At 38.9% G+C, this 23,952-nt stretch overlaps 1 long non-coding RNA gene across 1 annotated transcript in view; it reads left to right on the forward strand.

Annotated features, from left to right (window-relative positions):
• Window positions 1-17,407, forward strand: part of LOC120527259 — a 151,336-nt gene extending 133,929 nt beyond the window's left edge. Inside the window, exons 2-3 of the long non-coding RNA XR_005633300.1 lie at window positions 15,488-15,561; window positions 16,812-17,407. This is a non-coding gene — a long non-coding RNA (uncharacterized LOC120527259). The remainder of the gene's footprint in view (window positions 1-15,487; window positions 15,562-16,811) is intronic.
• The last annotated feature ends 6,545 nt before the right edge of the window (window positions 17,408-23,952 follow it).

Genomic DNA, 23,952 nt, shown 5'->3' on the forward strand with positions numbered 1-23,952 from the left:
CAGTTGCAGGCTCCATTTGGTTGCGGTTGTGTGGGAGTGAGTTTCATGTTGTTAATTGAGGAACTGATTGATAATGTCGCATACACATGCAAAGGCGGGCGGCTCAGTCAGGCACCTCGATGATATCGAGGAGGGGTGCGGCTTCTGTCACCCATGCCCTGTCGGCGGGCGTCTTCTCCTGTTGTGAGGTCCGAACAGGATAAGGGGAGAAAGGGCAACATTAAAAGTGCAGTATTTGGGGCTGAAGGTTTTTGTGGACTGTCTCTGGCTTTTAACCTTGACATTTTTAATGGAGTTTATTTATTGCAACTGCTTTTAACCTTCACCCTGTCTTGTTTTTATGGATTAATTATTTATTATTGTTTGAGTACTGCACTTTGATTTGAAAACTGTTTTGTTTGATTTTAATAAATGCACTTTGGCTCCTTTAAGTGTTGCTGTTGTTACCCCTTGCTGCTGCATGTGTGTCCTCATTTGCTGGGTTCATCCCCCGGGTACATTATTGGTGGTAGCCGGTTTAAGGGTGTCAGAACACTAGGGGTCGCTGTTGCCCCTTAAACCCAACAGGCAGACACTCTGGACACAAGTTAAAAGCACCAAGAAATATTCTTTTAATTATGTTTTCTTTCCCAGTGCCTCCAAAGCACCACAGCCACAATAACACACAACTCAGCAATAAACACAATATTCTGTCTCCTCCACACCTCCTCCCAACTTAGGCTCGATTGCTGGGTCTCCAACAGTTCTTTATATAGTCTTTGACCTGGAAGTGCTTCCGCTCTTCCATTCTTGTAACTTGTCAGCACTTCCGGGTCAGATGGAGAATCCCAACTCTTTAAATCAGCCCGGAAGTACTGTGGGGCTTCTGTCCTCACGACTTCCAGGCACTTCTGGGCTGCAAGGGAAGCATGACTCCCCAGGTCCTTTCACAGCTCCCCCTTGCGGCACCCACAACACCCAACAGGGCTGAGAAACCAGACTCCAAGTCACAGGATGCCCTGCAGGGAATCCAAGGCACCACTACACTCCAGGGGAACTGCCATCTAGCGTTTTGGGGGAGGCAGTGTCCTGAAAAAGCTGTCTTCCCTCAACCTTTCATCACAGGGGCGTCATGGCCGGGATAAGCTGAAAGTCGTCTGCCAGAAGAGGCTCCTGAACGCAACACTACATTGAACCAGAGACTGTTGTCTGTGGTGATGAGCAGCTTGTAAGAAGTTAAACCAATCTTAAAAGTCTAACTTAATGCCAGTTTCTTTGCTAGTGATAGAGGATTCTTGTTAGTGATATTAGTTACAGGTAAGAGGAGTTTTCTTCAGGGAGCATGTGCTAAATTCAAACTCCCTGTCTCTCAGTCTGTAGTCAGAAAAAGCTAAATTAACATGGCCATAACTGCTAATATCTGAAAAGAAGAGTTCTGTTCATTGCTAGTCTTCAACAGACCACTGAAAGATTCAGCTGGATGAATGTTTTATGGACAGTTGAGACAAAATGGAGCTTAAAAGAGTAACCTTAAGTTTGGTGTAAGGAACCACTACATTCAAAATGCAGCTTTGTTCAAACTTTGAAATGTTCTGCCTCTGGGTCCAGGTGACTCGGGGGCTTTCAGGGAGCAGAGAATTCAGTTTTGTTTGAATGTGTTCTACAGAGGGATGACATGGTATATAGCACCTTGAGAAAGTATTCGTCCCTCTCTGTTTGTGTCCTGTTTTGTTGCATTACACTGCAACACTGAGGGGGGTGACTACTTTCGCAAGGGACTGTGTGGATTAGGGAATCCATTCCCGGACATTTTTCATTCCTGCATTTCCAGGAATGAAACTGCTGTAATTCACCGGGAATGGCCAAGCTCACATATATAGTGTGTACAAGTTAATTAAGTGACACGGTTTTTTGGCCCACAGGTTAGTGTGTTGCCGATTAATTCAGTCAACAACAGACCAGCATCAGTCAGTCTCCCTGCTCCGACTAAGACTGAGCACAGTGGACTTTGAGGAGTCTGCACTCTGCAGATCACGAATGCTGGGACGGGGAAGACTTCATTGACGTTTGTCAGACAGCAGCTTTGAACAGCAACTTGAAATTGCAATGCATCAGTCTGTTGCATCTGCATTATCTGTGCCAAGAAACTTGCCATCACAGAATGATGACAAGAAACTGGATTCCTCAGTAAAAACTGAAATGGCGGTGTTTCAGAGCAATGGCAAGCGCGGGCGTTGTTTAGAACAAGTGTATCAGTACTTGATGACTGTGCCACCTATTTCAGTGGAAGCAGAGCGTGCTTTCTCAGTGGCGGGTGTATTCTGCACGAAGTGTGCTCTTGCCTGGACGACCGCACACTGGACACGTTGTGCTTTCTACGTTCTTATTACCGCACTTCTATGACAGCATAAACTGCTTGTAGATACGGTTAGTCTTTTATTGGTGTCAACATATTATAGTAGTTTTATTAAAAATAAAAAATAATATATATATATACATAAGTCTGGTTGCTACACACAGCATCTCAAGAAGAGAAGTTGAGAAGAGAAAATACGATAGAAGCTTTCCAGGCGCTTGGGCTGATTTTCAATGTATCCATCTCTTTGATGCACAGATAGTTCCTTTCACTCCAAACCCAACACCCAAAAGCTGACGATGTCTGCACTTGAAAGCAATTCACAACAAAGTCATATTGCTGGCAAAAGGCATTTCAATCATCACTTCAGAACTTCCACTAAGCTGTTGGCGGAAAATGTAAAGTTACTCATGTGCCAACTGCGGCAATCCGTGCGCAAGCAAAGTTTAAAGGATGTTCTGCTGGCAATCAAATGTGAAATTCATACAAGGCAGCTTCAGTCTTTATTAATGGGGAACAACTGTAAATATGACAGGTTGAGTATCCTTGCTCATTTTCTTGATGGTGTGATTGTGGGGAGAAATTAAAAAAGAGTAAGGGTTACATAATAAACTTCCACAGAGACATTCTGAAATATTTCTGCATGGCTCAATTGAGTGAATTATCTGGGAACATACAAAAAAAAAACAAGAGAAAGGTACAGCCTTGCCAAATGTTAGTTTCAAGTACAACCTCTTACCAACATGAACACTGTGCTCACTGTCACATAGTCAAGAGCGGTTCAATTAGCTTATAAAATATAATACACTGCTTTGGGTAAATGCTTTCTTTTCTATACATGCTTTGCATCTCTGAACGACCTCTTGCAGCGCCAAGCTACAAACTCTGCTCAGTGAGATGCTAAAGCTGTTGGCATTTATAACATTTAAACAAAGGATGCTCTTTAGAAAGGTTCACTGACATGGATATAAAGGTGCAGTTTAGTTTCCTCACAGTATGTTTTTATTTGCATTCTGCACAGACAAGGTAAGTATCTGTTTGTAAATCTGTTTGGCCTGCAGCCTAACAAACTTGTCAAATCTTAAGAACTGGGGCACCAGTCTTGATGCGGGAAAAGACAGCACCAGGCTGGATTTGTATTCAGATGGGAAAAGGATGATGATATATAAATAGAAAGATAAAAAAGTTCTGCTTGTACAGGGTTTGAAATTCATTTTCATAATGGGAAAGTTACCCCTTAAATCTCACATGGTTTGGTGACTCTCTCTGTTGGGCATTAAAAATCTAAAATTTAAAAAGCTCTTTAATATTACTCTTTCAGGCATCTTTCTAATGTTTATAGTAATTTATCATTTTTAGTAAAGTTATTGGCCACTCAAATAATTTATTTCTATTTTTGATAGATAGATAGATAGATGTATAGAACTTCCTTTGTCCCCAGGGGTAAGTTTAGCTTTTTACCCAAGCTCTTTAAATAAATACATACATACATACATAAATAGGTAGACAAGTAAGTAAATAAATAAATATACACACTTTAAATAAATACCTGTTTTATTTTACATGTAGAAGTTTCCACTGAAACAGTCAGATTTACAACACAAACGTGGAGAATATAAAATAAAATATGTTGAGAGAATAGATTTAAAATTTTTTTTCATCAATATTGTACTGTTTTTCAGTAGGAGTTTACATTTTTAGCAGCTTTAAAAGTAGTTGAGCAATTAGCATAAGGCGGTAGGTGTGAATGCTGTTAATGTAAGAAATCTGAGATGTTTAGTTAAAATATAGTTAATATATCGTTGGCTTAGCTGGCACAGTAGCACGCTGATTAGCACTGCCACTTTGCACGTCTTGCGCTCCTGATTGTCTGTGTGTAGCTTGCATTCCCCCTGCGTATCTGTTGTTTTACTGGATACTTCAGTTTTTCTCTCTGTGATGGACCACCTCATAGGTTTATTTGTGTTTATTATAATAACTACTGTACTAGCTGTGTTGCAAATTTTGTAAGACAGTGGGTCTCCATTATGGTGCGATCAATTAATCTGGTGTATCAGAAGTACTATGTAACTGACTAAGAGCTCTTCTGTACACAATATTTGTAGGTTCCCTGAAGTTGTGGGTTCAAATCCTGCTACTGACACTGTGTGACCATGAGGAAGTCACTTCAGCTGCCTGTGCTACAATTGGAAAAACAAAAGAAATGTAACCAATTATATCATAAATGCTGTCATTTGCATTAGGTAAAGGCATCAGTCAAACAATATGTAATACTAATATTAGGACACTGGAGCTGCATACTCTTAAACCTGCTAAACACATATTACTACAATCATTCGAGATGTGCAAAAAGAGTAAAAAAATAAAGTATTTAACCCATTTATGCCTCGTGTTCCATTATTGGAACGACAGTCACGTTGGAGTTATTTATATCCTACTGCTCAAGGCCATCGCCAGGCTCCGACTTTTCACGCATGTCTGCTTTCTGGGGGTACACCTTATCACGTCATGCACAGAGTTAGTCAGTGTGCTGGGATCCCCTCAAGAAGTGATGTGAATTTTCTCACATTTTTGAAGAACTAACCTGAAGACAGGTAGATATAACTTTGGAATGGAATACATTATTTTCTTTCCAAATTCTTGTTCCTTATATTTTTCTACGCAACATATGTGAATTTCATGCACAAACTCAAAAATTTCTACCTTAGGCATAAATGGGTTAATAAGTATAAAAGAAAAGTAAATAAACTAAATGAAATGAAAGAGAACACAGTGAGTAATAGTATATTCTTGATGTAAAACCCTAATTATTATCATGGTATTACGCAAAAATAACTGAATAGTCGCTCTGGTGATGGAAGGCCCTGCCTAAAAGCTTCAGTCATCAAAGTAAGTTCAAAAGACTTAATCTTGTCAAGAGTACATATCTATTGTGTCTCCAGTTCCCTCGGGGCAAATATATACACTTGGTTGTGAAACTTAACATAGTTAAAGGGTGTCTGTTCATTCTGTTTTGAGATTATAATGTGATTTATACACTTAGAAGATAATAAAAAATGGCATAAATAGATAGATTTTCCCCAGGGGGAAAATTGCCTTTTTTTACGGAAGCTCTTTAAATAAGTAAATACGTAACTAGATGGATAAATAAATATATTTACACACACACACTATGGTCTAAACACACACCGAATGACATTAAAGAAAAAATATTGCCATTTTTATAAAGGAGCCCCAGTTCGGTTTCTTGACACACTTCTGCTGAATAATTTGCTGGCTGAAAGTACACAGTGTGTCAGAGAGAGAATGTGCAGATAAGATAGATAATATTAAACAGGCAAATATGCAAAATTCATAGGATTATCTTACACCACTGCTCAGTTTGAGTGTTAATTTATAGGTCATCGCAGTCCATGTGAGCAAAAGCTTTGAAAAAAGCTGATTGCTTATTGCATTCAATATAAAGCCAGCAGTCCATAAATGATGATTGTCCATGGTAAAATAATGGGGAAGTACATCAGTTCTCATCCAGCTGTCTGCTCCACTGCCTTTCCTGTCTTATTAAATAAATGGTTGCGATTTGATCAGCTGTTCCTCACTTTCCATCTTGTGCTACTAAGTGGAATGGAGGTGGTTAACAATCACAGCACGGTATCCTTTTACTATAATTTGATTTCCAATGTTGGTTCCTGAGGTCATTTTGTCCCCGCTAGCTGTAGACTTCACTTCCTTTTTGTTAGACAAAATGATGGAGCCAATAGCAATCACATTGTGATCTCAGTCTGACTTGCATTCCGATATTGCTGAATAAAGAGCTTTTTGGATTTCTGATGGTGACATGCTAGTGAATATGCTCGGTATTCACAGTGCCCTGTTTGCCTGACTTATAGTATGTTCCCTTATTATTAAGTACATAGAAGCCACTAAGTAACTTCATCACACTGGTTTTATCTGGTGTGGACACAGAAACACTAATTACCAGAGGAAGCTTTCTAAGAGCTTCACTTAAGTAGCCATGGGCCTAACAACAATGCATTGGTCTCTTCCAGTTGTCTCCGTTGCTTGCTTTTCTTTCTTTACCATATAAATGGTCATCACTTGGTATGGGCATCTTTCCATTCACTTTACTTTCTGTCCTTTGCTCACTGCCATCTCAGTACACCATCCACATCACTTACGATCTTTTATTAGATTAAGGAAATGAAACATCTGAACCTGTACTTGGCTCAAATTCGCTATCTCATAAACCTGGTGGACAATCAGAATTTTTAAGCTGACTGCCATGTCACATAATGAATTCTGAATATATTGATCAGTTAGTGCAGTGCTCTCTTATTTAATGGCAATTCATTGGGCACACCACTGAGTGGTCCTGGCATGCCTAGAAGAACAAAAGTTTTATAGCAACATTAAAATGGTCTTGATGTTTAAATGAGCTCACTTTAGACTGAAAAACAGAGAGTGGTTGTGTGCCCATTGCCTCACCTCTGCTCCTGGAGTCTTCAAAGAGGACATTTTGGTGACATACTGTAGATGCATAGATTCACCAGTGTTGCACTCTTTTGTCTGTCTTGCAATGAGAAATTTATTACACTGTGACAGGCACAAGTGGTAAAGCCTATGACGTGAGGATTGATGACATACCGCTGGAATTTCATTCACACCTAAGGTTTAGATAGGATGAATTCAGGTCATCTCTTAGCTCCCAATGCCAGCTGATGGTTACAGGCCTTACTACTCTAGACGTAACTCTGGTGTTTAAGTTGTCTATTTCTGGTGCCTGTTTTCAGTGTACTGCTGCTGAAGTAAGTTGGCCGGAGGTGAATGTGCCAGTAGATGGAAACTATGGTAATGTTTTAAAAGGCTTGCTGTTATTTTCCATGCTGCTTCTTAACTCTCAAAGACTAGCTACCAACAAGCTGAAAACTGGCTTCTGTTGGACCTTTTTTAGTAATCGTACTGTATGACAGTGACTGACATTTCAATCTAATCTGTGGCAGTGTTGTGCTTTATATACTGTATTATGTAACACTGAATCAAACATGCCTGAAACCCATGAACTGTGTTGAATGTGCCAGTTTGCTAGTGACCTATTTTTCCAGTTGTGCGCCACTTTCTCCTTCTGCCTCATTAATTTTATGTACAAAAATATGTACTGTAGCTCTTCAAAAAATAAATAACTAAAAGAAACATGTGTCAGTTTCAAGTGTGATTCTTCCACCGATGACAGACATTAAAGGAGTGTCTGCTCAAAACGGCTTCATTTGGAAGACATTTGAATTATTTGTTTCTGATGTTTCCAGCACATGACTTTCCGCATGTGAAGATGTGACTTTAGCAGTACAGTAGTGTAAGCCAGTAGTTTATTATGTGAAATGAGACTGAACAATCATGTCTTTCAAAAGTTAATATTCGTCTTTGCTGGTTGTACTACACAGTAATGCAAAGTTATTGTCTTTGTTGAGCCAAATCATCGCTCGAATTCAATAGGCTCGAGGTATTTTTTCCATGTTCATTTACATTAGGTGATACCATTTAGTCATCACATCCAAAGAAATTTTAGTGAATAGCTCCAGAGAAATGTCTGAGCTGAAGGTACTGTCCTACTGTAACATGTTAGGGGAGCGTAAATTATTGCAGCATATCTTGGAGAGGTAAGACCTCATAGGGACTTTATCCATAAAGTCTGAACAGAGTGAATGCTTAAGGTGTCTCTCAGTGAAATATACACAAGCAGAATACATCAGGGGAAGAAGCTTAGCTTGACAGAGTAGAGTGGGAGTCGAGAACAAGCAGCCTGCTTGCTCTTATAGAAGTAGATATTCTGAGTTGATAAGCTGCACACACATTATGACTGTTTGCTAACAAAGAAGATGAATGGAGCCCATGGGTCTTTTATGTAAACTTAGTATTTCTATTTCAGGTAACCCATTCGATTTAAGAGTGGTTACTTTTCATTATCCCGTTGTATGTTATATAGATTTGGATTGGTACTTAACGTTTGACTTTTGTCTCAATAGTAGCTTTCGGAGCCCAGTACCGGTACCAAAATGGTTCAGGAGCAAATAATGGATAACTTGCAACACCATCCCTCCTGTCTTGCTCAAGACTCTCAGATGCATTGCACAATTGTGTGTCACCCTGGTGCGCTGCGTTATGTACCACTTTCCTCTTGCTAGCATGCAGTGTGCAATCATTGAAGAAATAAGGAGGGGAAGGGCATCACCCATAAAGTACCGATTGCATCACAGAAATAATGGGGTTTGCAGGTGAAGTTCAGGGGTACATGGCCCTTTAACGGTTAACTCACAACGTTTTGAGTGCCACTAACCGTCTTCCTTGGAGTTAAAAAGCTTCTTTCCCACATAACCATTATTGCAGGTCACTCTTCTGAAATAAGGATTTTTCCTGGCCCGTGTCCTAATGCATACATATAGACAGCAGTTCTGGAGTGAGTGCAAAGTATGAATCAATATAGCAGTACAAACTTGTGTTTTTGGAGCACGAGTTTATAAAAGAAGAGGAGAAGGTGGAGGAGGAGGCATCACTTTATAGCAAAATCCTGCCAAAAACAAACCGTGAAAAATACTGTCAGGCTTTGTCAGTAACGCAGGCATTAATGCAATTACGTTTTAGTGTAATCTCCATTTGTTAATGAATCTGGCATTAGAGCTGCATCTGACATGCCGTATCTGTATTCTCAAGAATGACACATTTTTTAATGTGGATGACAGAACATGAATAAAAGCATGGTTTATTTATGATATTTTATTAAACTATAATGGATTCAGTATTTTCAACATGTGGATACAGCTACCTAATTTTCAATTGCAAAGTACCCTTGAATCTCTCAATTGCATTACCCATTTGGCAGCATTCAAGACATTTTCCTTGCATATACCTTCTCCATCCTAAAGTTAAAGTTCACTTAGCCATGAATACCATAATGGAAGAAATCTTAGGTTTTGAAATGTCCAGCTACCTAACTTTGATGTTGAATGAGGAAACAAGAGCAGATCCAAAAAAAATCTTAGTGAATTGAAGCGGAAGAAACCACCATGAAGTCAGGATTGATCACGTAGCAAAGCACATTTTGGATGAGATCACTGTGATTGAAATTGTTATTACTTTATCCACCAGAAGACAGTTAATATTATCAGTTGTTGAAATACATACAGTGGATTCACCAATTACTTAGAACCATTCACTTTCTGCACACTTTATTGCGTTGAACATTTTATTTTAAATTGATAAATTTTCCATTTTTACCACTCATTGTACACTCGATATCTATAATGACTAAATGAAAATATGTCTTCAGAAAGGTTTGCAAATTTATTAAAAATCAAAAATTGAAGTTTCTTACTCATGTAAGTATTCAGACCCTTTAATTCAGTACTTTTTGGCAGCAGTTACAGCTTTGAGTCTTCTTAGATAAGTCTCTAGAAGCATTGCACACCTGGATTTGAGCAGTTTATCTTGTTCTTCCTGGCAGATTCTCTCAAGCTCCATTGGATTAGGTAGAAAACATCTGCACACTGCCATATACAGGTATCTACAGGGGGTTTAAGCTGGGCTTTGTCTGGGCCACTCAAAGAAAGGCTGAGACTTTATTCTGAAGCTTCTCCAGCATTTCAGGTCTTTGTTTTGCTCATAGGTGAACTGTCGCACCAGTCTTGAGGTTGTGTGCTCTCTGCAGCAGGTTTACTTCAAGGAAATCTCTGTTGTTTAGCTGCATTCAACCTCCCTCGATTCTGATTAGTCTCCCTTTCTGCCACTGAGAAGCACCTCCATAGAATGATGATGCCACCATCATGCTTCACTGTAGAGATGGTATTAGGCAGTTGATGAGCAGATATAGTGCTTGGAATTGCCCATAGAGCTCAGTTTTTGTCTTGTGATCAGAGAATAATTTTCTCATGCTGTCGAGGTCCTTTAAATGCCATTGGACAAACGGGTTGCCATATGCCTTTCACTCAGGAGTATCTTTTGTCTAACCAGTCTGTCTCAAACACCTGGCTGATGGAGTGCTGCTGAGATGGTCATCTTATTGACCGGTTTTACCTTCTCACCAGATTACCTCTAAAGCTGTGTTAGAATGGCTTCTTGTTGACCACGTGCCTGTCTTGGGCTCTTTTTGCTTGGTTACTCAGTTTGGCTGAAAGAAAGAGTCCTATAAGTTCCACTTCCAGTTCACAATTATACACATCCTCCTTTATCAGAACACTCCATAAGTGGAGAATCATTTGAGAATGTCTGCAAGTGACATAACCTGGTGTTATATTTATGTTATTTGCATATGTCTGAATATATCTTGGCAGCTACAGGGGCAAGCTTGGATCACATCCTAATTGGAATTAGCATGATTTAGAAAAATAATGAATGAATAGATTCAGGATATTGGCATTAAGATATGAAAATGGTCGTTTATTAAGACTAGAATTTTAAAGTTGTCCATGTTGTTTCGGGATGTGCCAGGTATTTTTCAGAGAAGGTCTCATTGCCTCTTAGTGATGAGCACATAAATAAAATATGTGTGGCATTAAGCCGGTTACATTCACACTGGTGGGCTACTATTGTGTATTTTCAGCTCTGTGCTGTTAAGTTAAATCTCTGAAAATGTGTCCTGTCAGTGTAATGCAGCGCTGAAAAAAGGTAGCACTCTGCCTGTCTACCATTCCTTTCCCTTTCTCTCCTTTTTTTTTTTACTTTTTAGTGAGACAACATTCTCAGGCAAATTTAATATCTCAAGAAAAACTGTTTAATGGTTCATAGATGTACTGAAAAATCCACTCACTGTCTGGTAGTTGGCACCTAGTGTGATAGTTTAGCTTATTATTTTTCAGTAGTTGCTGGATTTAAACATGTTAAAGGACATTACTTCTGAAGAGAGTTAGAATTTCACATTTTCCTTGTACTTGACAATTCTGCCTTGTCTGTGCTTCATTTATGTTTGATTTCATAATAAATTAGAAATTGCACTATTACCTTAAGTGAATATTAAGAATATAATGTACTGTTAGGTTCTGAAAATCCACTACAATGTGTTAAGAAATGCCTCTGGGGGTCTTTGCTGCCCACTGCTATCAGTCAATTCAGTGCCTCACACTAAATGCTAATACTCTTCAAGTTCATTTTGCAGTTTCTGCACATTAAACATTTTTTACTTATTCATTGTATTATTTATCATGTGAGTCTCTTTCTTTGTTTTTATGTTTCTGCTGCTATATGTATGTAAATTTCCCCTTGGGATTAATAAAGTTTATGTTATTTAATCTAATGTAATCTGATCTAAATATTTCGTGTCGTAAAAGTGTCCGTCTATCTGTCACAATTATGACATTCATCACTTTTCTCCATATACTTCTGCTCTGAAGTGCTGCCTTATTTGTCTTTATACCTATGAAACATTATTTCTGTTTCCCTGTTCTTCCTGCATAGCTTTGTTTTCAAGGGACAAACTTGAAATTCGGCACATAGGTGCTTCTCACTCTAAGTCAGGCTTTTGATGTGTAATTTCAACATTACCGCCTGTATGGTCAGAACAAGTGGCATTAAATCGTGTAGTGTGATCTGTCGACTGAGATGCAGCACTGGTAGCATAATGGCTGGCACTCTTGCCTTTCAGGGTTAGTTTCCCATCCATTATATTAAACTTTTTGTTCAATTATTTCCCTCATTATTTCTTCATAGCCCCAAGCCACTTCAGATGACACCATCCTTTCTTGTTACATTTGAAGCCATACTTTGATAGCTAGTAGTCAGAAACTGACATAAGAAACTGAGATCACTGATCATATTTAGAATATATTTTTTAATTTACTGTGTACTTTTGAAATTATATTCAGAGAAACCTGGAAAACACAGTTAAGTCTTTATAAATAAGGTGGACCTCATGTCTGTCTGAATCTATCTGTGCATCCCTAAAAAAATGTGTACTTGTTTAAAGTTGATTGGTTGAAGGTAAATAACCAACCTGGGAAGCTCAGCAGCTGAACAATTGACCAAGAGATATGATAAAAGAGAATCTTTATTTTTACTACTCCTTTCAGTTAATAAAAACCTTCTGGTTTTGCAAAAAAAAAAATAATCAAAATGAGGCATATACCTCTGTTATAACGCTCCAGGCTTTCTGTAGGCCCAAAAAATATAATAGCCATTTGAGATCGTGTCTCCTTAATCTAGGTCCTTGTTGATTTGGGGCCTGGAAGCTCAGTTGAAGTTGGATGGTGCAGCAGGACAATAACCTTAAACATTGATGTAAATCTACTAGAGAATGGCTGCAAGAAAATAAAATCCATCTTTAGGAGTGGCCTATTCAGAGCCCAGACCTTATCCTGATGGAGATGCTGTGGAATGATGTCCAAAGAATATGGCTGAGATGAAGCAGTTATGTAATGAAAAATGGTCCACAATTACTCCATAATGTTGTGTAGGTCTGATCCACAGCTACTGGAAGTGCTTGTTAGAGGGTTATTGATGCCTAAGGGAGGTTCAGCTAGTTGTTTAACTTAATTTTTTCACAGCAGACTGTGAATATTTGATTGGTGGGTTCAGTAAAAAGCAGAAAGATTATAATTGTGCGTAATTCACTTAAGCATATTGTGTTTGTCTACACTTCTGACTTTAATGAAGAGCAGTGCCGTTATTTATCAAGCTTCTCAGAATTACTCCTTGGAACTGCACTATAAATCTGACTAGGATGACAATTCTTCCTACCCCATAGTAGGACATGAGAATTAGTTATGAAGCATGCTACACATAAACCCCAGCTGGGAGTTTGTTTGACAATGAATGACGTCACTACTTTATGACAACCCGAGCTGCAACTGGGCACTTACAATGTTTTATAGTTTTATGAGTGTCACGCTAAGGCCTCTCCAATAAGATGTAATAATGGTACTGTACTTCATTAGCTAATAATAATCATTTTTAAAGTAGTAGCAGAAGAAGAAGAAGGAAAACAAGGCAGGATATTGCTCTAAGCTGCATGTAACATTTACATTTACTTATTTGGTGACTTCAACTTTCTTGATATAATTGGTTATATTTATTTTTGATTTTCCAGTTGAAGCACAGGCAGGTCAAGTGACTTACTCAATATCACAACTTTGGGTTTGAAGTCCAAAGCCTTACCCACTACACCACACTGTCCACTGTAATTGGTGAGACTTTGCAACATCATGAACAACATTGTAACTTAACACCGATATGAAAACACTGAGACACACACACACACAATGAGAGGAAAGTCAATAGTGGGCACATTTATTTAACGATTAATGATTCACAGCCGTACTATCAGAAGAATCCCTTTGGGTGAAACAAGTTGTGTAAAGGTTTTATACCGGGCTGAACTATTGCTGGCATATACTAGTAAGGTGTGAATATTTGCATTGAAGATTATAATGTTGTATTGCTTTAGCCAAATTGTAGTGTGACTGAGAACGACATCAGAAGGAGCTGTAGGGTTTAGTGAGGACTTTGGTTGCTGTGTCACGTCATCGGGATGAAGAATCAATCTTAGCCATTGCTGCTGGTATTTTCCCAATAAGAGCATCATTACACTGTTTTTACGGTAAGCCTCCGAGTTTAGCATCTAAAATATATGAACAGCTCAATGGTGGTCGGCACTGTAGTTTCACATCTCCTCAGTCCAGATTCTTCCCTGTCCATATAAACTTTACTGCTTATTGTGGTTGTTCTCTGTTAATTCATTTTGCCACCGTGCATGAGCATAAACAGCGATGAACTGGTGTTGTACCTCCATGTGATTCCTGCCATATTCCTGGCTCTGTGGAATCCAAATGTTAGAATAATAAATATGTTTAGAAATTAAATGAACTTAATGCTTGTTTTGACTTTCTTTAGAACTCCTCCTGAAAACCGTTTAATATGCTTTTGAATAATTGAATATGAACAGAGATTTATTTGTTTAGACCTACGTTAAGTAAAGCGTTTTTTTTTCTGATCTTATATTAGAAGATATTGATCGACATATTTATTTTTGGAATCACTATTTTGTATGTCAGTCCTAAGCTAAATAAAGCGTATTTCCTGAACTTATAATAAGAAGGTATTGATTGACTTGCGTATTTTTTGAATCACGGTTTTATATTTCATTCAGCTCTTTTCTAAAACCCGACAGTTTTTTTTATAGTTGGCATTACTGTGTATAATGCTGGTTTTGCTGAACCTGTCTGCAGTGTCTGCAGGCGCAAGGCAGGATAGCCTGATACTTGACTTTCAGTTGACAGCACCATTGAGTGTATATTTTGCAAAGGTTAACCATCTGTGTTTTAAGACACAACACAACTACCCCCAGTCTCATAGTGTGACCCACAGGGTATATCAGAACTTGCCCCTTTTTTCTCTGTTCTGTTGTTTGTATTGTTCTTGTGCTATGGTGGTGTTCACCTTGGGAGGTGCTATATGAATGAACAGTAACAAACTGAAACACTGTTTTTGATAAGGAATATTTTAATGACTGCGGTAGGCTGGCGCCCTGCCCAGAGTTTGTTTCCTGCCTTGCGCCCTGTGTTGGCTGGGATTGGCTCCAGCAGCCCTCTGTGACCCTGTAGTTAGGATATAGCGGGTTGGATAACGGACGGATGGATGGATATTTTAATGACACCCCTTTCTGTGGTGATATATGGGACATGCCAATCCGTTAGCAAGTATCTTTTTAATTTGTTGATTTTATCAAATGTTTGCCTTGATTTTAGTGCTGAAAGCTGCATTTTGTGGCTCAGTTCTTTATAAGGTTAGATCAGATTCTTTTTTTTCATTTTTGAATGCTTTTATTTAATCATTTTTGTTTTCGTTTCTGTAATGTTGCTCCAAATTGCCACGCTATTTCTGAAAAGAGTCTGCATAAAATAGCTAAAGATTGATTTTCTCTTTCAATCTGTAATGCTAACTCCAAACAGCAAGCCTGGCAGTATGAAATAAGAGTCAAGAGAAGTGTCTTATTGATATGTTGGAATTTTTAAATAGGTTCACCTTCTGATTTGTCCTCATGACAGAACCTTTGGCACAAGCAGGCGAGTGTGAATTACAACACTTTATCTAGATTCTCTATTCAGATTTGCCAGCATGTGAATAGAGACTTATATTCTACATTTTTGTAATTATTTATTTTTTTGTCTGCAGGATGAATCTCGAGTTCTTCGTGTCAAGGTTATTGCGGGCATTGATCTGGCAAAGAAGGACATCTTTGGTGCCAGGTACAGTAGAGTGTTTTTTTTTTTTTTGATAAAGATTTTGCACACCAATCCTTATGTTGTGTTGCATATATTTTATAAGGAATTTGAATTTGTGAAGCATATAATAGGCAGGGAAATGGTCATCCTTAGGTGGAGTAATATCAGTGAATTATGAGTGGAAGTGCTTCACACACTTGGAAGCCAAGTAATCTGCTGGAAAATGGAGATTTTTACAGGCTCAGTTTTTTATTTTTTAGTTAAGGACATAATTCAGTGAAATATTGTGCCGTCAGATCTTATGCAGAGAAGGGAAGACTTTTCAGAAATCAGATATACTTGCACTGGGTGGGTGTAAATTTCGTCTATTATTAATCATCAAGATTGGATAAAGTTTATTTTTTATTGCTACCAATTTTGTTGTTCCCATTTTCAGTTACAGTGAATAACGCTGAGCTACTTGGATTTCTGTGGTCTGATGCAGGGTGTCTCTGCAAACTGGTAATTTGGAGATGCCAAGCCATTCACTTCGCCTGATTGGGTACAAGAGGCAAGTGGTCTGGCTGCAGACCCCTCTGTGGCTAAACGACATCACAGCTGGAGGCTTAAAATGAAGAGACTTAAAAATGTGCCCTTTCGTTGGGGCCACATGACTGAAATATTCGCTTAGTGGATAAACGTATGTGTGAATGAAAGGGCAGATCTTGATGCTGAGCATACATAAATGAGTGTATTGTAGCTGCATTTCATTAATAAAGCCAAATATCATAAAATAATGATTATATATATGTGGTGCCTTGTACCATGGATAGTGATAATAGCTTGTCACAGTATAGTTATTTATAGCCTTATCTTTGTTTTAAATAGCTATCGAGAAAATGGGCACACTTACCATGAGTGAGAAGCAGGTGGGTCTTATCTCCAAAGTAGATGTGGCTTCACAGTGGCTCAGCTTTCATCTGTGACATGCGTACCTGATTCACACAGCGTTCCAGGAATCAGATGAACATCTGGACAGGCGAAATTGGCTGTCTGTCATGCTCTGCCGCTGTTGAAGAAAGCAGAAAAGCAATCCGAGCGGTGCATTGCCTAGTTAAAAAGAAGGTGTACGAATTTAGCAAAGTCTTGGGCAAAAGGTTTAAAAATGAGGAATACTTACCGGAGAGAGTGCAACTGTGTTTGAGAGAGAGAGCGAGGCAGCTGGCTGATGCCTTTTTCTAAGGCAACTTACAACATTTGAGATACAATTGTTTGCATTTCTTTTGTTGTTCCAGATGGAGCACAGGCAGGTGAAGTGTCGTACTCATTGTCACATGGTGTCGGTAGCAGATTTGAACCCACAACCTCAGTTTGAAGTCCAAAGCCTTAACTACTACACCGCACTGCCTGCCTACAAACAAATAGTAACTGATTCAGAAATGATCAGACAGTAGCTCAAAGCTCCCAGCTTTACTTAAACATGAAAATCTTAGTCTAGTTTGATTTTTAGCCTAGAGGTGCAGTAATTCGCTGTAAATATTGTGCCATTCAGCTCAGCTTTTAGAGGCTATTAGAAGAATGATTGTTGATGGTCATGTGTTCTTACGGCTTTTGAAAAGAATTTAAAGTCCGTCATTCTTCAGGATGACATGTCAGTATACAAGAGATAATCTGTTGGCGGTCTACCAGGATTTTTAAAATGATGGATGTTCTTGGCTGTATACTTCATCAAGATAACTGAATGTAATTAGCATTTATGGTCTTGTAATCATCATTTTTACTAAATCCAGGATGGAAACAAATGTTATAGCACTTCCATTGTAAAAATGATTATTTTTCCCTGAGTCAACATAGTCACCTTTAACCTTATGTAGCAAAATTCTATTTTCTTGAGTTGGGCCTAATGTTGGGTTAATAAACTTTAGTTTTTTCAACTTGTTTTTTGTAATTCTTATGTGTGTTTGAGTGGGATTTTTGTTTTCTTATTATAATCGAGCTTCTGTTTATAAAAATTAACAAACTTTCCCCTTAAAGCAAGTATCTATCTACTTCAGGGGTGCTGTACAATAGCTAACTCGGTGCTCTGACTCCCAAAGGTCATGTTAAAAGACATTTCCCCCTCTGGGATTAGTAAAGTACAGTATATCAAATAAAAATCTATCTTTCTATCCATCCATCCATTGTCAGTGACTACACAGAAGGACTGATTTGCCCGCTTGGTTGGACAGTGTTGCCTTTACCCAGCCAGGAGGCCATAATGGATAGACAGTGTAATGGAAACTAGCTAATCGTTCCTATTCCATTCGGGGCAGTTGAGGTTTAGTGAATAGTCTCGGACATTTTATCTCTCAACATAGGAAGTGGCAGTGGTTCTCCAATTGGCTTCCAATTTGGACACCTGCAATGTATCATGGCACCTTTAGTCTCGAAGAGTAACCCTGTTGGGGTCCCTGAGTGACACCTGAGGGAGCTGTCAAAAGAAGCTCCCCCTGTTTTAGGGAGCTTTTGTCTGATGTGGAAGTGCTTCCCATGGGCTGTTCCCTGACACTGGAAGTATTCCCAGGTCTTGTATAAAAGGAGTCACCTCACTACCATTTGGGAAGTCAGAGTCGTGAGGAGGAGGAGGAGGAGGATGAAACTCACCTGGAGTATGAGACGGAAAGGGAGTAAGAGGAGAAGCATTTGTGCTTGTGTGAGTGCTTAGAAAAATAACCTACTGTATGTGAAGGTATTTATCAAAATAAATTATTAGTTAAACCCAGGACTTGTGCATTTGTCATTGTGTTTGGGGCTTGGGGTCTCAGTGCCACCCCTTTCAGGTCTATCTATCTATCTATCTATCTATCTATCTATCTATCTATCTATCTATCTATCTATCTATCTATCTATCTATCTATCTATCTCTTTATTGAAAGAAGTGAAATCATGGGTAATATGCAATGATTGTAAATGGAAGATTTTCAGATTTCATAGTTCAGGCAAGATGCATGTTTCTTAGCTATTTTTTCTGGATTATTCTGTTACATGTATTTGGCAAAGCTCAACACTGTGACCAGCAACATAGAACAAAGAGTAAGTTTATGAAGTATGAGATTTTTTGGCTTATGCTTTTGTCAAAGTTTTGTCTGTTGAAGAAACTTTTTGTTTTCCCTCTAAAGGCCCTGTCACATTATACAACTTTTGCAGCGATTTTGTGTCACAGACTTCATTTCCATAATCTTATCAAGTTGTGGTACGCACCCATAATTTCCCGTGGCTAGTCTGCAATAGGTTTGGGTTTTGTCTTAATTCGTGGGTGTCAACTTTGTATGTGTGAGTGTTGAGAACCAACACTTGCTCAGCTGGAAGTCCAGTGCATAAAATGCATTGCAAAGGAGATTGTGGCTGAACTTGCCATACCTAGAAAGTCTTCATACAACATGTGGCATACTTCTGAAATCTGAAACTGTGCTGGAAAGTTGCATAATGCACTTTGAAAACATCCTCGGGCAACTAGAAGTTGTGTAATGTGCTGCTGGCTTTAGTGTAAAGTGACTGTTTGGCAAGATGTGTTTGTATGTTCTGCAGGATAATTTTGTAGAGAGCTTGATTAAGTTTTGTGTATGCAGATAGTTATCCACTGACATACTAGGTACGTGCTGAATGTGAATCACAAGTCTTTCCTTCATCTCATGACTGGTAGTTAATCTGATAGGTCTTAGTCTTGTGACCTGCTGGGCTGGCTACTTTGAGCAGTTGTTCAAATCTGATCCTCTGGCTAGGACGTTCTATATCTCTGGGTCCACGGTTCTTGAGGCTAATCCTCCAATTAGCTGCGAAACACCCAGTCTCACTGAGATTGCACAGGTGGTGAACCAGTTGAGGGGGGGAAAGGCTTCAGGGATCTGTGGTATCTGGGGTGAACTTCTCCAGGCTGGTGGTAAGGCTGTCCTCCTGGCATTGCAAGCAATCTTTGCTTCAATTTGGGAAACTGGCATCATCCCAACTCAATGGAGAAAGGGGACTTGTCGTCCCTATCTAGAAAGGGAAGAGTTATCGCCTGGATTTCAGCAACTACAGGGCGATAACACTGCTCTCGGCGCCGGGTAAGGTCCTTGCTAGGGTCATCCTCAATAGGATCCGTGATCACAGAAGGGAACAGTCTGGTTTTACGCCTAAGAAGTCTACCGTTGTTGGGGACTCGAATGGCTGGACCAGGCCAAGGGGTCGCCCACGTAACACCTGGCTGTAGCAGATAGAGGGTCATTTCCGGAGGGTGGGACGGGACCGCGTGTCTGCCTGGGGAGTTGAAAACTGGGATCCCGAGTTGTTTCACCGTGTAGTGGGTGTGGCAACGCACTGTACCATACCAGTGCATGCTCCCCAACTTGACTTGACTTGACTTAGTCGTCTGATCCACCTAAATCTTTTTTTTTTTTTTTGTTCAAGAGTTTTGAGGGAAGATTTTTCCAATTTCAGGTTATATAATATCTGCCCCTTGTTTAAATTTTGTAAGATCAGTAGCAAATCAGACACTCTTTCATTTCATTGAGAAGGTAAAGGTTTGAATGTTCATAGTGACTACAAAGTAGTTGTATTCATACATCTCCCTTAATCAGTCCAAGACTTTCTGTCCTTGGTGGCATGAAGCATGAGGGGAACAATACATTTCTCAAGGTCATTGTCGTTTAGTTCATATTTGTTGATTAGTGTTTGAGCAAAGCTTGCCAAACGTTTTTTTTTTTTTTATCGTGACCCAATCTTGCCCTTCTTAGTGTCTTCAAGACCCATTCCATGGCGATCGTTGTAGCTGTCCCTTTTGGAGAATGGCTGCCGATTGTCAGACCAGGTGAGTTTCCCCATGGAAAAATCTCTGTAAGCTGTATCAAGGAAAATCCTCAGAACGATATCAATTGTTTAATCAACCCACCGCAACCCACTTTACAATCCATACTCGACCAGCAGTGACTTGCAACCCACTGGCGACAACCACAATCCATAGTTTAAGAAAATCTGAATTAGATTATTTCCTACCTCACTAGCTTCATATTAATCCTGCATATGCATGTTGTTTTATTTTTAAAACGATGGATTACTGAGTATTTTATGGATTACTTAAGTACATTTTTGGTTTCATTAATCCCAAAGTGCTAAACACAAATGAAATGTACTAATGCAGACATCACCAGACACACAAAGCACTTCTTAAAGAGCACATTCACACAGGGCAAGGTCACCACACAGACCATGACAAATCTAGAATTTAAACCTTGGACACCAGAGGTGTGAGGCAGTGGTATTAAGTGTGCCATAATGCTGCACTCCACCAAAATACCAAAAACTGGACATGAAATAAAGAAAGAAGAGAAAGTTTGAAAATGAAAACACTGTAAGTGGAAGCGGAAATAACATTTAGAAGAAGGACATGAATGTGCAGATCTGTAAGATCAGTAGCTGCTTTTGAAAGACATAGCAGCACTTGAAGCTGTGCAGTTTAGAGCAACCAAGTACATCCCAGGGCACAAGTACATGTCGTACTGGGACATGATTAGAGAATTAAACCTGTTTAGTCTTAAGCAGATGAGACTGCATGGAGACTTAATCCAGGTATTTAAAATCCTCAAACACGTTGATGAAGTAAATCCAGCAACATTCTTTCAAATTAAGGGTGAATCACATACTCAAGAAAAACAGTGGAAATTAAGAGGAAGTGCATTTAGGACTAAGGTCGGGAAGCACTACAGAAACATGGAGTTGAAGTAGAAAACTTTTAAGAACAATCTAGATGAGATATTGGGGCATCTTAGCTGTTAGCTCTACAAATGGACTTGTTGAAGTGATTGGTCTCCTCTCATTTGTCAATTTGTTTATGTTCTAGGAAAAAAATAAAAAGCCACATGAAGGATTGTTATTGAAATGATTTTTCCGTATTTTAAAACATTTTTTTAGAGTTCAGACTGGAATAGCAGTTTGAAAGTTTAGATCCTGTGATGCTTTTGCTTACTAAAATGTATTGATGAGTTTTTTTTTTTTTTTTTAAAGGGAGCCTGATGCTGCTGGAGTTGGCAATGGCATCCCCATAACCCTGTAATGAACTAAGCTTTTTCAATAATGGGTGGGTGGAGGTTTCTTTGATTGTAAGACTCAGATAGCCTTTTGAATTTTCCTGGAACAACCTGTTGGCTAACAAGAAAGCAGTATAAGTTACAGCATCAACAAAAGACAAACCTATGGTGTAGATTGTCAGGGAGATATACTGATGTAGAGGTCTAGCCATGATGCCCTGGAAACATACAGTAGCCTGCATTCTTTTTCTGTGAGGCATTCAGTTTACAGTTGTGGAATGAATGAGCCAAACTTGTTAACGTGACCCAGAACTGCATTTCAGGTTACTTAATAAAGTAAGCAAGTCATATAAACTATGAAAATGAACTTTATACGTGGATTAGTGCGTTAAGTGGGTGGAAAAGTAAAACTTCTGATTTACACAAATTGTATTGGATGACCCACAGTACATGGGTGAGAAATGTTTACAAAGATTAAAATAACAAATAATTATACATAGAAATTTTGGCAGATCGTTTAAGGCAGCCGGTGAGAACAAAATGCACAGTTGTGGTAAAGTGAGCAGTTCTAATAATATGTGTAATTATACAGCAGGAATGTCGTAACTTCTTATGGTTTTCTTAAGGTTTTGATCAGTTGTATTTGTTTTATAGGAAGAACACATTCACATTTGTGATTTTTATATTACCTGAATTTGATTATGTGATTACAAATGATTGCAATCAAATGAAGGACAAGAAAAATGTCTGCCTCCTAATCACTGTTCACAATGCAGCAACTTTCAGTGTTCGTATCAGTGGAAGTCACTATGCCTTGTGCTGTGGTAGGTCACAATAACATTACAGGCAATATTGATTGTGCGACTCACTGTACACTGTCAGGCGTAAGCAATAGAAAAAAATATTTTAAAAATGTACGTGTGCTCAAACAATGCCTATACGAAATTAGACAAACGAGAGGAGACCATTCAGTCCATCAAACCCGTTTGTTTAGCTAATAGCTTAGCTGCCCCAATATCTCCTGTGCATATGTTACTGTTCCAAAATATATCTCACAAAGCACGTATACTAATTCTGCAACAGCACCGCAGTGAACACTAGATGTACATTTCCTACTCTAATCATGTTGACGTTTTGGTATTTACATGTTTCTGTTACATATAATAACATTTTTTGTTATGTTAAAAAACACTTATTGCTTTTGGCTCATTTTTATGGGGGTAAACCTAATGTTAAGGAGGCTACTGTGCTGTAACTCTAGCTGTAAAAATTGGTAGAGTTCAGTATGTTGCACTGTTGGGTTCTTTCTGAGTAGTCGCCCATTGAAATAGCAACCTAAAGACTAGTGTTTAGTGATGATAGCAGCAGGATTTAAATACATTCAGCATCATGTTTATCCGTATTCTTAAAAATGCACACAGGTGAATGTGTTGGTCGTTCGGTGATATAATGCAAAGGAAACTTTCCAGAACTTCCTCAGAACTCCTGTGGACACACAATCAATACAGTAATCCCTCGCTATATCGTGCTTCGACGTTCGCGCTTCACTCTATCTGGATTTTAAATGTAAGCATATCTAAATATATATCACAGATTTTTCGCTGGTTCATGGATTTCTGCGGACAATGGGTCTTTAATTTATGGTACATGCTTCCTCAGTTTGTTTGCCCAGTTGATTTCATACAAGGGACGCTATTGGCGGATGGCTTAGAAGCTACCCAATCAGAGCATGTATTACGTATTAACTAAAACTCCTCAATGATATACGATGTGCTTCCCGCGCGGTGATTGATTGTTTGCTTTTCTCTGTTTCTCTCACTCTCTCTGACATTCTCTGCGCCTGACAGAGGGGGTGTGAGCAGAGGGGCTGTTTGCACAGAAGCTGTTTGCCTAGAGGATACGGACACCCCTCTAAAAAATAACGCTTTATCATGGTGCTTCGGCATACTTAAAAGCCCAAAAGCACGTATTGATTTTTTGATTGTTTACTTTACTCTCACGCTCTCTCTGACATTTTGTGCTCCTGACACGCATTCTTTGAAGAGGAAGATATGTTTGCATTCTATTAATTGTGAGAAAGAACTGTCATCTCTGTCTTGTCATGGAGCACAGTTTAAACTTTTGACTAAAGGGTGTTATTTCATGTCTAGAGGGCTCTAATGATGTTAACAGTGTGGGAGAGTTTATAAGGACTTAAAATATATAAAAATAACCATACAAACATATGGTTTCTACTTTGCGGATTTTCATCTATCGCGGGAGGTTCTGGAACGCAACCCCCGCGATCGAGGAGGGATTACTGTATACTAATGACTTTTTTAAAGCATCTCAAGTTAAAATTTCATTCTCTGGTCCAGACCAGAGACATGGCGGTGCTGGAGCCTATTCCATC

This window comes from Polypterus senegalus, chromosome 4 (genome assembly GCF_016835505.1).
Source record: "Polypterus senegalus isolate Bchr_013 chromosome 4, ASM1683550v1, whole genome shotgun sequence".
Taxonomy (NCBI): domain Eukaryota; kingdom Metazoa; phylum Chordata; class Cladistia; order Polypteriformes; family Polypteridae; genus Polypterus; species Polypterus senegalus.